This window comes from Bombus vancouverensis, chromosome 5, assembly GCF_051014615.1.
Source record: "Bombus vancouverensis nearcticus chromosome 5, iyBomVanc1_principal, whole genome shotgun sequence".
Lineage (NCBI taxonomy): Eukaryota > Metazoa > Arthropoda > Insecta > Hymenoptera > Apidae > Bombus > Bombus vancouverensis.
In genome coordinates this window covers 15688958-15703665 of record NC_134915.1, presented here as the reverse complement: position 1 = coordinate 15703665, position 14708 = coordinate 15688958, and the positions used below count along the sequence as shown (strand labels likewise).

At 36.4% G+C, this 14708-nt stretch overlaps 1 protein-coding gene across 1 annotated transcript in view; it reads right to left on the bottom strand.

Annotated features, from left to right (window-relative positions):
- The window catches only part of LOC117158660 (uncharacterized), a 267429-nt gene extending 253900 nt beyond the window's left edge, over nucleotides 1-13529 (bottom strand). The window contains exon 1 of the mRNA XM_076618345.1: nucleotides 13509-13529. The gene's annotated coding sequence lies outside the window, so the exon portion shown is untranslated. The remainder of the gene's footprint in view (nucleotides 1-13508) is intronic.
- Between the last annotated feature and the right edge of the window lie 1179 nt (nucleotides 13530-14708).

Below are 14708 nucleotides of genomic sequence, written 5' to 3'. Positions count from 1 at the left end.
TTCAAACAAAATAATCCACCATCGAAATAGTTTGTCGTATCATTCTAACGACGTGGAAGTTTCGATTCGATCGAACTAAAGAACTGTCTATGGGATACTTTTCAACTACACCGACTGAAAATACCAGACATTTGCCAGGTAGACCGACAGGTACGTATGAAAAAAACAATTACGACTCGGTCCAGGAATCAGCCATGCGCGTCAAAAAGACTTTGTCGCAGTTCTCGAAGCCATAACAGACCAATTTTTCGTTCTTTTTCCTAACGGCTGTCCACGTAACTTCCACGAATTTCTACGAACAGACACAATTATGAAAGGAGAATAAATATTTGATCGTTGGCAGGAGTTTCGAAATTAAATTATAAGCTAGATACAGAAAGTACTCGAGGAAAAAGAAAGACATTTCTTTTATTGAAAACATGACGTAATGATGCTGATAAGAAGAAAATAAATTTATATATGTGACCGTGTAATTAAAAAAAATGTAATTTATATATTAAATTCATCGTTCCTTGATCCTGATGTGTTTTAATAAAATCAAACAATTTCCATGCGTCTCGTATATTCTCAGGTTTTATGTAAACGTTAACATTGCGTCGTAAATTAAGTTTACTGTATCCTTCAGAAGTCATATACACTGCAATCTATCGTAATTTTCTATGAAAATCTTTAGGATCTATTATATAAATTTTTAGAGCCTCTAGATAGTTATAATAATAATAATAATAATAACAATAATAATAATAATAACTTGCCAATATAAAGACGCTATTCACTTCTATTACCCAAAAGTTTTCTCTAAAGTCCATAAATAGTTCCCGTTAAATAATCAGTATACTTCGCAACATCTTGCACGCGAACCCAAAGTATCAAATTTTCTACAGTATCTCGCTCTCTCTATCAAACATTCGCTATAAATCTCGTGTTACAGACAATTCATTGCAAAATCATTTCCTATTACGTACCAACCTATGATCTTCAATTCGCAAAAAAGATTTGAAATCATAGCCGGTACTTTCTCGCACTTTCATACAGACAATGCAAATTCCAGACGGTCAAAAAGAAAGAAAGGAAAATAAAGAAAAGTTGCAAGTCAAATTACAGGTAAGAGGCGTTTCGCGGCTGATCCGACATGATGGAAGAACGGATATCATTCGTTTGACGGCTGAGTTATAACGCGCAACCCATCTTCCAGATACGCTATAGTGATACGAAAAGCAAGGTTGATTTCCAAGTTGCAACTATGTTATTTACTCGTCGTTGCGTTTTCAGATAATCGTCACAGTGTCTTTGCGTTTGGCTCGAGCATAGGAAACGTCGCTCTGTAGAATAAAGTCTGAACTATATGTAGTTTCTCCAAAATAATTTCGATTTATTTGGTCAAAATAGTAATCATACGATCGTATAAATTTTATTATTCCAAATTTCAAATCACAGCCGAAAATTACGAAATTTAGAATCCAAAAATTCTTTCGATGTTTAGTAATCCTAAAACTCTAGTCAAGTAGAACACACGAATAAAAGACATTCCATTTTATGCAATCATTTATTTCTCTCATCCTTATCGTCTGTTTCTCTCTGAATTAGCCCATAACTCGTGAAACTCTATGTACACGTAATATCTCGTGTCCGTACGAAACATTCGATAGAAATCGATGACTCTAAACGCCAAGTCCATATCTTCTCTTCCTCCTTTTCCTTTTCTTTTTTCCATCGATCTTCGATGAAAATCTTGACAAATTTCCAAGAAACTTCGACACGTTCGACGTTCACAAGATACTCATCTTCACGATCGTCTAGTTTACGATCCTCTCTCCCTCTCTCTCTCTCTCTCTCTCTCTCGATAAGTTTGTTTATAGTACCATCAATAATTATACGACATGTAACGAATAAATCACGCTGAACCGTACTTGATTAACATATAGTACACGTAGAAGGGAAAAAATATTCTTCTAATTGTCAACTATCCTACGTACACGTGATCCAATCGCCATCTACGCTATAATAACTCGTTCTCCAGGCATTGTGATGGATTACCGTTAAACTAATCACGGGTTACGTAGTAAAATCGTCATCCTGGATTAGATGGAATTAAATTCCATTTTCCTCGTAGACACTATTATTTACTTACATAGTTTTATAATGCACCATCATTGTCTCATCCGACAGCTGAATATTTTATATATTTTTAAACATTTTTGCATTTTCCGCGGTCTAATTACAAGAGTCCCTTGTAAAAGCGTGCATTTAAATAAACGTCTACCGTCGAACGGCCAAGGTCTTTCGGTTTTTACCATTGTTCGTCTCTCCTCATCTATCTCTTTCTTCGACTTCTTGCGATTGTAATTACTGGCTGCGCGCTTCTTTATTAGTAAGATAATATCCGGAATAACGGTGGTCCAATGAATCAAGGAGATCACTGCGAAGTTCAACGCGGAAACAATCACTTCTCAACTGGTGTGTGCCTAATTGTAAGTAGAACTGTTGCATCTCGGAAGTTCTCTTCGTTACGTATCTCTGCAGGTACCTCGCACGAATAATCACGCGAACCTTCATCTCGTTTCTCGAATTATTATTATTACAAACAGCGACCATACGCTGCTGTGTTAAATCACCCTTTCTTTTAATCTTTGATCTTAATCTCTGTTCCTTTTAGTCTGATTTTGTTTTCTTCTCCTTTTTAGACGGAGCAAGGATGATAAAGTGAAATACGAGGGAGAATGGTTAGTACGAGTTAATTACTCAAACACCATTACCGTACACTAAAGACGCTATTAAATAGCACTTATTCGACAAAAATTAAGTGATTTATGAAGGCCAGTGATAAGGAATGTCATAAATTAATTCCGTTTCACGATATGAACATGAATAAATTCAAGTCACAATGTAGACCAAAAAGATTTCAACAATAGAGCTACTCAGTTCCTTCGTCGTTCCTCATCCGTCTTGCTAGACTTCTACCGATTACCATCAACTCAGGAATCCAACTTTCTCGATAAAAGGCAAACAAATAAACGAGGAAGCGTAATATTAAACCATGCCAACTTCTTTTCTGAAATTCTTATACGCTTTTATACGTCTTAACTGCTCCTAAATGGATTCAATCAAAACGCGTTTTTATCGCCAGGAACTATCGAACCAATTGATCCACGCGAATGTTTTTGCTAAAATACTATTGTTTACTTTTATTCAGGCAGAAACACGATCGCATTTTTACTTATTTCCTTTCATCATACTGCTCTGATTCTACTTAACTATTTATAATATATTCGCATATATATTAAAAGTAGATATTTCAAGACGTTCTCATATATAATACCGTTCTTATAATTTGCGTTTAATTTCTCACGTATCTCTAGAAATAGTAAATTTATCATGTAAGAATCTTACGTAACGACTAATGTCAGATCATATAACTCGTCGTGAGGATTTTTTTTTTTTTTTAATTTAATAAAGAAAAAAGGCAGCGCAACGTACCAATAAAGAGCCGATTAAAACTCTAAGAACCACAAATATATAATGCAATCATCGTGAGAGTTTAAAATCGAAATACTCGATTTTTGTATCTTCGGATTTCCAATAAACGCGTAACAATCTGCAATCCAATTATCAAACTAATTCGAAGCAGATAAAATCCGCTCGCGCCTAATATAAAATCGTTGCGATATCGGATCAAGGTTTTCCACGGACGTGCAGGCTTGTCCATGCTTGGCGCGCTCGCCAGAGGAAGGCTGCCATGCTAAATGTAACATTAGATCGGGCTGGTGTGCTCGGCTACAGGCGTATAATTATGAAACGTTAAAAATTTACAACCGCCACGTACGTACGTACGTATACACGGGAACGCCGCTGTAAACGTAATTACACGGGTGCACCGGTGCAACAGTACACACATAGATAGCTGGAACATGCGGTCTCGCGTGGCCAGTCCGATAAACGGCCAGCAAGCCAACAGCTTGTCGCAGCGTATCACGGTTTCTCTGTTCCGAATGCAAATCAGAATGCGACTCCAGAGAGGAGATGAAAAATGCTTGGTTTTATATCCGTTTATCTAATCTGTTAAGTAAAAATGTTGAGTTAAAGCCTTAATTGATATTGTCGAGTCTACGAACGATTGTGAGAGTTTGAGTTATGCTGTTGTGTATGAATATGTGGATGCTCTGGTCGATTCGTATTGACAAGTAGATAAGTGTTGCTAGTACGAATGAATTAAGAGAAATTAATGATCAAAATCGATACCTGCTACGATGTACAGTGATCTCTCTTTTATTAATATTCGTACCGAATCTCCTGCTTCGAGAATTATAAACGCCAGTTTATTCTCATCTCGTCGTAGTTCTATTTATCCACAATTTCTTAATCGACGCGTTGACTGCGGGACCGAAGTTGCATGACCACTTAGTGTGACCGAAATTTTGTTTCTTAACGCGTCGAGTGTCGATCACGCCAACGTGGCTTTTTATTAAGGGAAAAAAGTGCCCAAGTACTTTGAACTGTGACAATCCAATAAGAAAAATTATTGATCGTGCTAATTCGATATTCATATCCGACCAAGAACAGGTGAGAACGCGGCGGCACAAGAGGTGGAAGTTTATGAAATCAACGGATGACGACTGAGAGTAAATATGTGTTTGCTGGCGCGTCGGGACAGGAACAAAGCGAATGGAGATCCCGCGGCGCTCGCTGAACACTTTATCGGGCTCATCGGATCGCAGAACAAGCGCGAGAGCGTTCGTGAACCAAGGTGTAATTAGAAAAACGAGCGGATTTATATTTTCAACCGGCTCGTTCACCGGCTACCATTAGCGAAACAGCTGTTAAAGGCGTGCATTTACTTATCGTTGCAACGCTCGCGCCTACGTTTCTACGAGACATTTCTACGTTCGTTGTCAATCGAATTATCTTTCGATATCAATATCCTTGCTTTCGTTTCGATCTTTTTCCATGAAACGTTTATCTCTGGTTCGTTATAGGGTTGCTTAAATAAAATATTTGAAAAATGATTAAATAATGTATAATAAATAGCGTATCGTCTATTTGTATAGGTGTCATTTTAAAATAATTTTGCACTGATCTGTCTGGACAGGCAAATGATTTTGTGTTAAATTATTTCGTTATTTAGGTACCAAACTTTTTATTTAGTTCATATTTGAATAAATTTGTTTTCTTTAGTAATCTCTCAACTAGTTTCTGATTTTATTAATATATCGATATTAAAACAGCTGCGTTAGAAATACAGAGTCTCGTGCACACAGGCTTCAATGAATAATTCATTAAATATTTAGTAGCTGAAACTAAAACAGTTCCGAGGAATGATACATAACGTATTCATAAAAGGTTTCTATAAGTGTTCGAGTATTTTCATGAGCCACCGTAGTTTCGCTACCGCGACCGGATGGTGTATAATTAGCGGCGAACAAAGGATGTGGAACGAGAGTGTGTGCGAAAAAACGCGTGTCCTGGGACCGATGGAAAGAAAGTGACCGACGCCCGTATAATATCTCCGCTACCGTAAAAACAGGCCCGTCGACAGGTTTTCGAATCGAGTTACCGCTCCACCAACCAACCGAATGGACAATGAAGAACGACGTGGCGGAAGACGCTGAATCTTCTTTGAAACACCTTCCTGACGAAGGAATGTCGCGATTAAAATTTGTTGTATGCAAAACTGAGATTTTAAATTAAAAGATCTCTAGCTCATGACGATAGTGACAGACTTTTCTAATTTTATATGACTATGAAATAAACATAAACTCGTGTATTAAAATTGGTCTTGATCTCATAGTTAGATAACGTTAGACACGTACGATATACGCAACGTGAATGATAAGATTGATTCCAGCGAAGAATCTTAAGAATCTTCTTCAATATCGTCATAATAAGCACAAGTAAAAAGTGAATATGCGTGAGAAGGTAAATTTCTCTGTTGGAAGAATCTTCGACGTGTTGTCCGGAATTTTCGCGGGCGTTAATAAAAGTCGTAAACACTTGGTCGTGAAGTACGCGTATTATAGGTACGTCGAACCGGCAGGGCCGACAGGGCCGCAGAGGGATATTGAAATCAACCGAATGGGACGAGTAATGAACAGTTTAAAGAGCGAGCTTAAATTGCAGGTTGCGAGAAAACGGTCCTGCCCGGTGATTTATTGCCATGGTTTTTGGGCTTTTATCGCCTTTTATTGGACATTCACGTGGGACTTCAAACGCCGCCTTTGTGAAAAGCGAGTCCACTTGGAGCTGAAGCACTAATGTAAACGTATTTGTAGTACAGCTATTTATTTATGAAATCACAAGTATTTTATATATTATTTCCTCTGTACACTTCCTATATCACAAACAGACTGTGGATTTTTATGCATTTCTAGAAAAATTTAAAAGAACAAAATTAAAAGAGCAAAAGTATAGTGGAGCTTTCTGTAATACTTGACAGGTAAAACAATTTTCTACCGAGCTATTTTTACTTTTTCAATTATACGTGTTTCCAAAAGTACGAATTTACATAAAAATCCGCAATCCAATCGTAAATAATTAATCAACGTTACTGTCTCTTGCCATTGTATATCAACGTAATAGGATAACTTGGTAAAAGTTTATAAACCCTCTGGGGATGCCGCAAGAAAAGCAATAAAGATTTGCTATTGGCATAACTTGGTAAAATAACAGAATTTTCTTACACAATAATGTTCTTACAAAATTGATATTAATGTTATTAACTTGATGCGCTGTAACTGTCAATATGGAAGTTTCTTCGTGAAATTTCTTTACGTCAATTATCTTTCCACGTAACCAATAAACAACACAAACACATATATTAACTATCCAGATATATATGGAGTACTTTCAAATTTATTGAAACAACCTAAATTTATTATAATTACAATGTGAAACTCCGGTCACCCTTTAACATTTTCGTAATGCATGAAACGCTATCCGGTTTGTAAAAGAAAGAGGAAAAGGAAGGAATAAAAAGATACCTGACCGTCGCAAAAAATTTGGCGCATAAATAATCAACGATCGATAAACAAGCCAAAAAGGAAGTACGTTCTTTTTCTACCAGCGAGCTGCACCCGTGTAAGTGCTCCCTTGGCATAATTAAGCACCGACATACGCGAGAGACATCGAAACTGGGTCTTGTCAAGGAAGTGGTTTATGTGTTGCACGTGCACCGGTGTAGCACCGTGCGTCCATTAATATACGTGCCTTATGAATACGATACCCCGACATGCTAGAATTTCGAGGCTCGCCAAGGAATTGAAGGAAACCCGCGTAAAAGCGAAACAACTCCATAGGAACACAACTACTTCTCTCAATGAACACACATACGGTTATTTACTCGATACTTTTGTTACGGATAAATCTCCTCAACCTGTCGTACAATCGCGATGTGAATATATTCACTTTCTATTCATGATGTTAATTATACCTTAGGGAGTCATAATACTCCGTGTCCTCAACAAATAATTAATTTCCCCTAACATTTATAATTTATAAATCGAATCGGAAAAACACTTAAATAAAGACAACAATTAAAAATCATCCAACTTTTCCAATATATTCTAATAATTTCAATATAATCTAATATTTCCAATATAAGAGCTCAAACATCCACTCGCATTTTTTTCCACTCAATCGTCAAAGTTCCCACACTTTCCAACAATAACGCACACCATAGTCTATGTGTATATGTAGATGGCATTCACCGGACACATACGAGCGCGGCTATAACACTTAAAGGATTAATGGTACAACCATACGAGAACAACGCTGCGCGTTCAATCTGAAACAGCGAATAACAAACGGAAATAAAATAAAGGAAAAGGGGAAAAAATGGGGTCAGCAACGCGGTCAACGTTCGTTCGAAAAGGATTTCGAGCGAAGAAACGAGAAACCCATCGAGATTTACCGTTAAGCGTCAAAGCGTAAAACCACGTGTTCGCGGCGATCTTTGCAACGGGCTTGTGCACTTGCCGCGAAAAAGGAGGAAGGAAAGTGAAAGTATCGAGGGAAACCTTAACAATGTTTCCACGTTTACCGAGATTGTCAAGGTTGCCCGATCAACGCCGAGACTCTGTTAGAATTTTATCTGCCGATCGTTTGAGCGGATGCTTTTTCAAATCGTGTCTGTTATTATCAGCATCGCGGATCGCGCGAAATTACTCATAAACGTAAGGTGACATTTGCAAAGATCGTACAGTGACTCACCAAAGTACTTGAACGGTTATCATAAAAAATTGTTATATTTATATCATATAAAACATGTTGACGTTTCATTAATACCGCAACGAAATACGATCGTCATGATTATATCGGTGAAATTTGAAAGCAATCTGATATTAAATGTTACAGGATACTTGCAACAAAACGGTACAATTTTAGTACGACAATTGAAAAATGAAAAGAACCTGTGAAGTTCAAAGATGCAAATCTTTTAAATACAAGTAACAGATTGCAGATTTTAATTACTAAGCAATATTCTAATATCTTCAATATTTTAATATTATGATGGGTACTACTTTGCAAGTTCTTAAGAATATGAAAGAACACTAAATTTGATAAGAATACTAAATTTAAAACCTGCCTGTCTCCGAAAAATAGAAAATATGACTTATAGCTTTTTCTTTCTATAGTCTTTCTATCCATAAAAAGTTCTTACCAATATTCAAATACCTTCACGATTTACTGTATCTCGCCGATCTATAGATCCTCGTTCGAAGGGATCGATAACCTACTTTGACATCAGCGCTACGAAAAACGCGTGGAATGGTGTCACGTGTCTTTGCGCGGGAATCGTACGATTCTGCGCAAGGACGACGAAGATAGAATCGTTATCGCGCACGCGCGTTGCGGCACCATTGCCGCATATGGCACGCTGTTCTACACGAGGGAATTTGTAATTCAAACGCAAAAAGGATAACACAACGGAACGTATTGAATCAACGAGAACGAGCGTTTATACAGAACTTTTATTAATGCGATTTACCGTCAGTAATAAATGAACAATGTTCCCGCGACAATACTGCACGCCATATCGATGTAACGCCGGTGTAATTGCCGATAAGATAATCGCGATTAAGCGTTCACCAGTTAGCTGACGAATTTAATTGCGCGCCTAACCTTATGATATTGAAACAGCTTCTCTAGGCTTTCTGTTTGCTAGACGTACTTCAAATCAAGTTACGTTATATGTCGTAAGAAATTAGAGATTGAGAATTGTCTACCAACAGCTAACTATGTAGTTTCATTACCTTAAATACAGAAGAACTAGTAATTCTGGAAGTAAAAGATTCTTAAAACCTAGCCCTTTCCCTTTTTCGAATAATTGATGCATTAACGTATTATTAATTTTCGGTATCATATTCTTGAAATTACTTATATACATCCTTCTATATAATGCAGAGTTATCTACCCGTAAACAAAATAAAATAAATAAATAACTGAACTATTATCCACAAAAGAAGAACATTCGCATCACCATCTATTCAATTCTCGTTCCCTCGACAGACTCAAAAATTACTAACCTACTCAACGCAGTGTCCGTATACTGTATGTTCAGACAGCGCCAGTCAAAACCCTATCTCACGCGAAAACGAAGAAAAGAGTATGTGCAATGGTTTGACGGGTTCAAAGATAGGCCCCGTCGAACTACACGGAAATACGATCGATCAAAGATGACCTCCATACAGGCTTCCTTGACAGCAAGAAAATTCACGTGTTCGCAGCCTTATATCGGCTGGATTGGAAGAAAAAAAAGGTTAGGCGCAGAGATCGATCGAAGAAGATTCCGTAGTAAGCGCAATACCGTTCGTGCGAGCAAACTGGTCGGAGGAGTCGTTCCTTCGAGGAAGTGCGGCAAATCTCTCACGGATCTCGAGTTTGCTCATCTTTCGCCGGGATCGAGGCCTGCGTCAAGGACTGCCAGACTTCGAGACGAACGTCCGTGCGCCCGTTCGCTTGTATCGGCGCGTGACGCAACCAGATGCCAGATTCTGCCGGAGGATCGAGTTTTGCGGATGCTACCGGCTAACGGTCGCCTGTGCACACGTTTACCGGGACCTCCGTGGCTTTTTGATGACGTCAGCGTCAGTGAATGGAACGAACGGTGGTTGGAAACGCGACCGATGGAGGCGCGACTTGTCAGAGAGTTTTGATTTATTGTACATCGATCAACAACATTCAATGGATATTTCAGAGCCGAGTACTTCTATTGCCGGCGACAGGCGATTAATATCGTCGTTGTTCTCCGAGGGAAACTTTTTTACCATCCTTTGTCGATGAAACATCGATGTTTCGATAAATTACGCGTTTGCCGTGAATGGACTTTTTTAACGCGTTATCTGTCGATCAGGGAAGATCGACTATCGGTAAATTATGATATATGTAGTTCCACTGGTCATTGACTAAATAATGGGACTTCGTATCTCACATACTGAAATACCGACATTGAAAAAAGCCGAAGTGTTTCTTAACGCCCTCTACGACTTGGTACGACCAACATAGGAATTATATTTTCAAGCAGCAAGGAAAGTATGCAAGGTAAAATATTCAACTAAAGTAATAATACTTTATTTAAAATACCACCCTTAATTTTGCATACTCTTAATCACTATTACTTATATCGTATTTACGTATTCAAGTACTTATTCAGGTACTTTCAGGAACAGATTAGTGCTTCTGGAAAGCAATACTTTTTAGCAGTATCAAATATTCCTAGGAAGCAGCAGTTTTGAACAAAACATTGAAAGCATCATTTACTAATTCCAAAAACTCTAATTGGAAATCTAATTTATCATACCTAACGCTAATTCTTAACACAAATTTAATAAAAATTTTATACTAGAAATTACAATATTATAAAGTTAATTAAAACTTTCAAATCTAACATTAAATGACCGGAAACGAGATGAACTTTAATATATATTGATCTTCAAGAAGTTCTAACAATTTATAATCAAAATCACTAAAGACAATCGCGCTGTCATAATTCGCAACACTAAAGCAAACACGATTATCATTCTTTCGCAACTCTAATCCAAACCGTAATCATTCTATCGTGATACTAATAAAAGCCGCGAAATTTTTACGCAACTCTAATTTAAACCGTAATTAATTTCTCGCAAACACTAATAAAAAAAAAAACGCGATTTACCCAACGTGGTTAAGGACCGACATATATATCGGCCAGAAAAAAAATACTATAACTACAACTACTAAAAGCGAGCATAGTGACAAAGTAGTAACGAATGACTTTCCATGCTCTGGGTGATCCAGAGGATGGAAAGTCATTAGTAGTTGCTCTATTGAATGGCAGTTTGCCGAGCCTCTTCGGCTCGTAGCCTCTTCTTTCTTCGAGCGCAATGCCCGCTGAAACTTAGATCTAGACTCGAATCTCTCTAATCACAAAATAAAAAATAACTTACAAAGGTAAAATAAAAATATAAATCGCGGATACTATTCCCCGTGTACATGGATGAGCAAGGATCATAGTGATCACTGCCCGTTCGCATGTGCATGCTCGAGCAATAAATAAACGTTCGCTTCGAGACCCACTCGCGATCGCGACCACGATATTCGAAAAATCGATGGATAAAGCCAGAGACGAGTTTCTCCACTCGTACCAGCTTTACCGTCGATTTTTCAAATTAAATTTCCTGAAACAGGTTGGACACGAGAAACGCGCCTACCCGACCAGAGACTGTGCCAACCTGCCCGGCCCTACCTACTTATAATTAACATTCACACCAGAAAGTAAGCTATATCTAACATAGCCCTATATTTAAAAATGGCAAAACAGGCACACCAACACACTCACTCCACGATTCTCTCACATACTACCCGGGCGCAAGGACCTATACTAGGGAGACGTCCCGGAACGCCTCGGACACCCGAGTTTGACACTCAACTTTCATACTCTAACTTTTACGTACCTTTTTCCTGAAATCGACTGGCGATGGCTAGCGACCATCATACGTTACGTGTATATTGAAATTCTAATTATGTTTTTAATATATTTCAATGTTAACTTTAATTAATACTCATGATCATATTGTATAAATATTCATAATCTTGTATTATATCATTTGAAAAATTAGGATATTCTTAGACTAAATGGTATAATATTTAATACCATTGTAATTTAATATAATTATATATTACTATTGCATTAATAACACTTGTGAAACTCATTAATATTTCAGAATTATATGGGTTGAAATAAGAAGAAAACGACGTAGTTCCACGACCTAATCACACACACAATGTAGAAAATACGTCGTGCACGATACACTAACGCAACGTCAGTCGCTGAGACAATGTTAAACATATAAACTATAGTCATCATGCCCACCGCTTTTCTCCCACCCAAGTAGCACCTGAGCACGTGAGTGAGATCCTGGCAATGGACATGGAAGGGGTTAAACCTGAAAATCCTAGGCTAAAAATATGATAAGCGTATCTATTACGTTTTGTATCTAACGGGCTAATATTCGTTAATTAAAGTCTACTTTATACTTTATTCTATTAATTTAATGAATTACTGAAATGCTAAATTTGAATGAAGAGTTAATATTTATTCACTCGTTTTTTATTATATTTCAAAAAATAAATTGAGCTTCGAAATAATGCAAATAGTATTTATATCAATAAATAATAATAATGAACTCTACATGAAATATTAGTAAAAATATCCTCAGGCAATTCTTCCATCAAAACACATCTTTGGAAACTAAGAAACATTCAAAACTTGTTTTGATTCTGAATTTGCCTGTCGCGAAGTGTTTTCTTGTACGTAACATTTGATACATTCTTGGACGGACAAAATTAGACTCCATACCTTTATATTTCACATTTAAAATTTTACTGAAATTTTACTGTCTATGGAACTCGAACAATAAAATTGTTCCACATTACCGCAAAACACAAGATAAAATTAAATATCATTTATAATAAAAATCAATAATAGCATTAACAGCGATTATAATAATTTCAATCATAATTGCAATTTTCATAATGAAATCGGAGATATCCGACTTCTCCACTACAGAATACTTAAACGAAGCTATTTTCATATTCATTGTTTACTCACATATGTTTGTTGGGTATTTGATATTTGCAAATATAAAATCATTCTGGATATGCTTTGATTTTATAAGTAATTATTATCAATACACTCCGTGATTTTCAATTACAGAAATATACATTAATTATCAGCACAGAGTTATTTATATCAATTTTTTATATAACATTATTTATGTCAATATGGTACTCTCCTCTGTTAATTCTTCGTGTGTTATTATCAACATTCGAAAACGCGGTGTACAAGAAAACCTATCCTGAACCGATAAATAAAACACATACAAGAAAATGTTACTACTCGCGAGTATAATAAATACCCGCGGTCAGTATGCTCGTCAAAAATTCAACGTAATACAACCAGTCACCCGTGTCGCTTCAAACCTTCAATTCTACAACATGATTGAATGACCAGGGGAACAAAAATGCATGCGACTCACGATTAGTTGCGAAGAACGTTGTCATCGATGTATTGTGCCCTATGGAACGTCATCGTGAAGCCTATCATTAGACAGGAATCGTTGAATCCCATGAAAAAAAGTAAAGACTGGAAGAAATCTATAACAAAGCATAGAATATTATTGTACAATTCGTCCTTAAAGACAGTGTTAATTATTTAGAAAGTTTGAAATAATAGAAGATTGATCTCTATAAAACATAAAATTTTAACTTGTCTTTATTGTTGTCATATTGTATTAGTTGTCATAAAACTTTGACTTGAATGAAAAATTTTAACTTGTCAAATTTTCAATCAAATTCCATTTTTTAATTAATTATAGTTGATATAAAATAGAAGGAATTAAATGAAGTACAAAATACAAAGTTACTTACATTCTTGGTTTTTTAAGCATCACTAAGTCCTTTCCAGGAAACAGGATGAAAAGGAAGGAATGAGAAACCTTTAACAAAATATGAATTCATATATATGAATAATTCCTTCTAAAAAATATGATGATTGGTTAATAATGTATATCGATTGAATATTAAATAACTGTCAGCAATTAACCAATAGAAAAAGAAAATAAACATATAAATACGTTTGACTTTATTAAAATAAATCAAATATTACCATTAGTCATCATGGCGTCCTTTTGAATTTTGTGGCGCCATTTGTAATTTCGTTGCATGTTCCTAACATCTCCAAATTTTCCGCGTAGTCGAGCAATAATCTGCACAAAAAAAAAAGCCGAAACATTATAACAAATGTATAAAAAGCAAATTATGTACAAAATGAAACAATAATCAAGCTCAAATTGCGTCTTGAAGGCTCATTATACGATCTACCGGCAAATGTAATAACCAACAAGACGATCGAAGAAAAATAGATAATCAAATAATAAATTATTTACTATAAATTATTCAATTAAAAAACGTATGATAAGTAAACGAAGTTACAAGAACGTAAGTGATAAAAGAATGATTATGAAAATATGTACTACGTAGTATAGGAATCGGTACCTGCCACGGAGTGACACCGATACACATCTAATCGCTTCGAAATTTGACATTAGCGTAATTTGCCCTACGAATTTCGGAGTGGGGAAACTCCCCGGCAAGTCGATCACGTACGAACAGAAATCGTCAAATTCCTGCAAAGGACGTTTTCGGTGGCAATACGTATTTCAATAGAACGTTTTCAT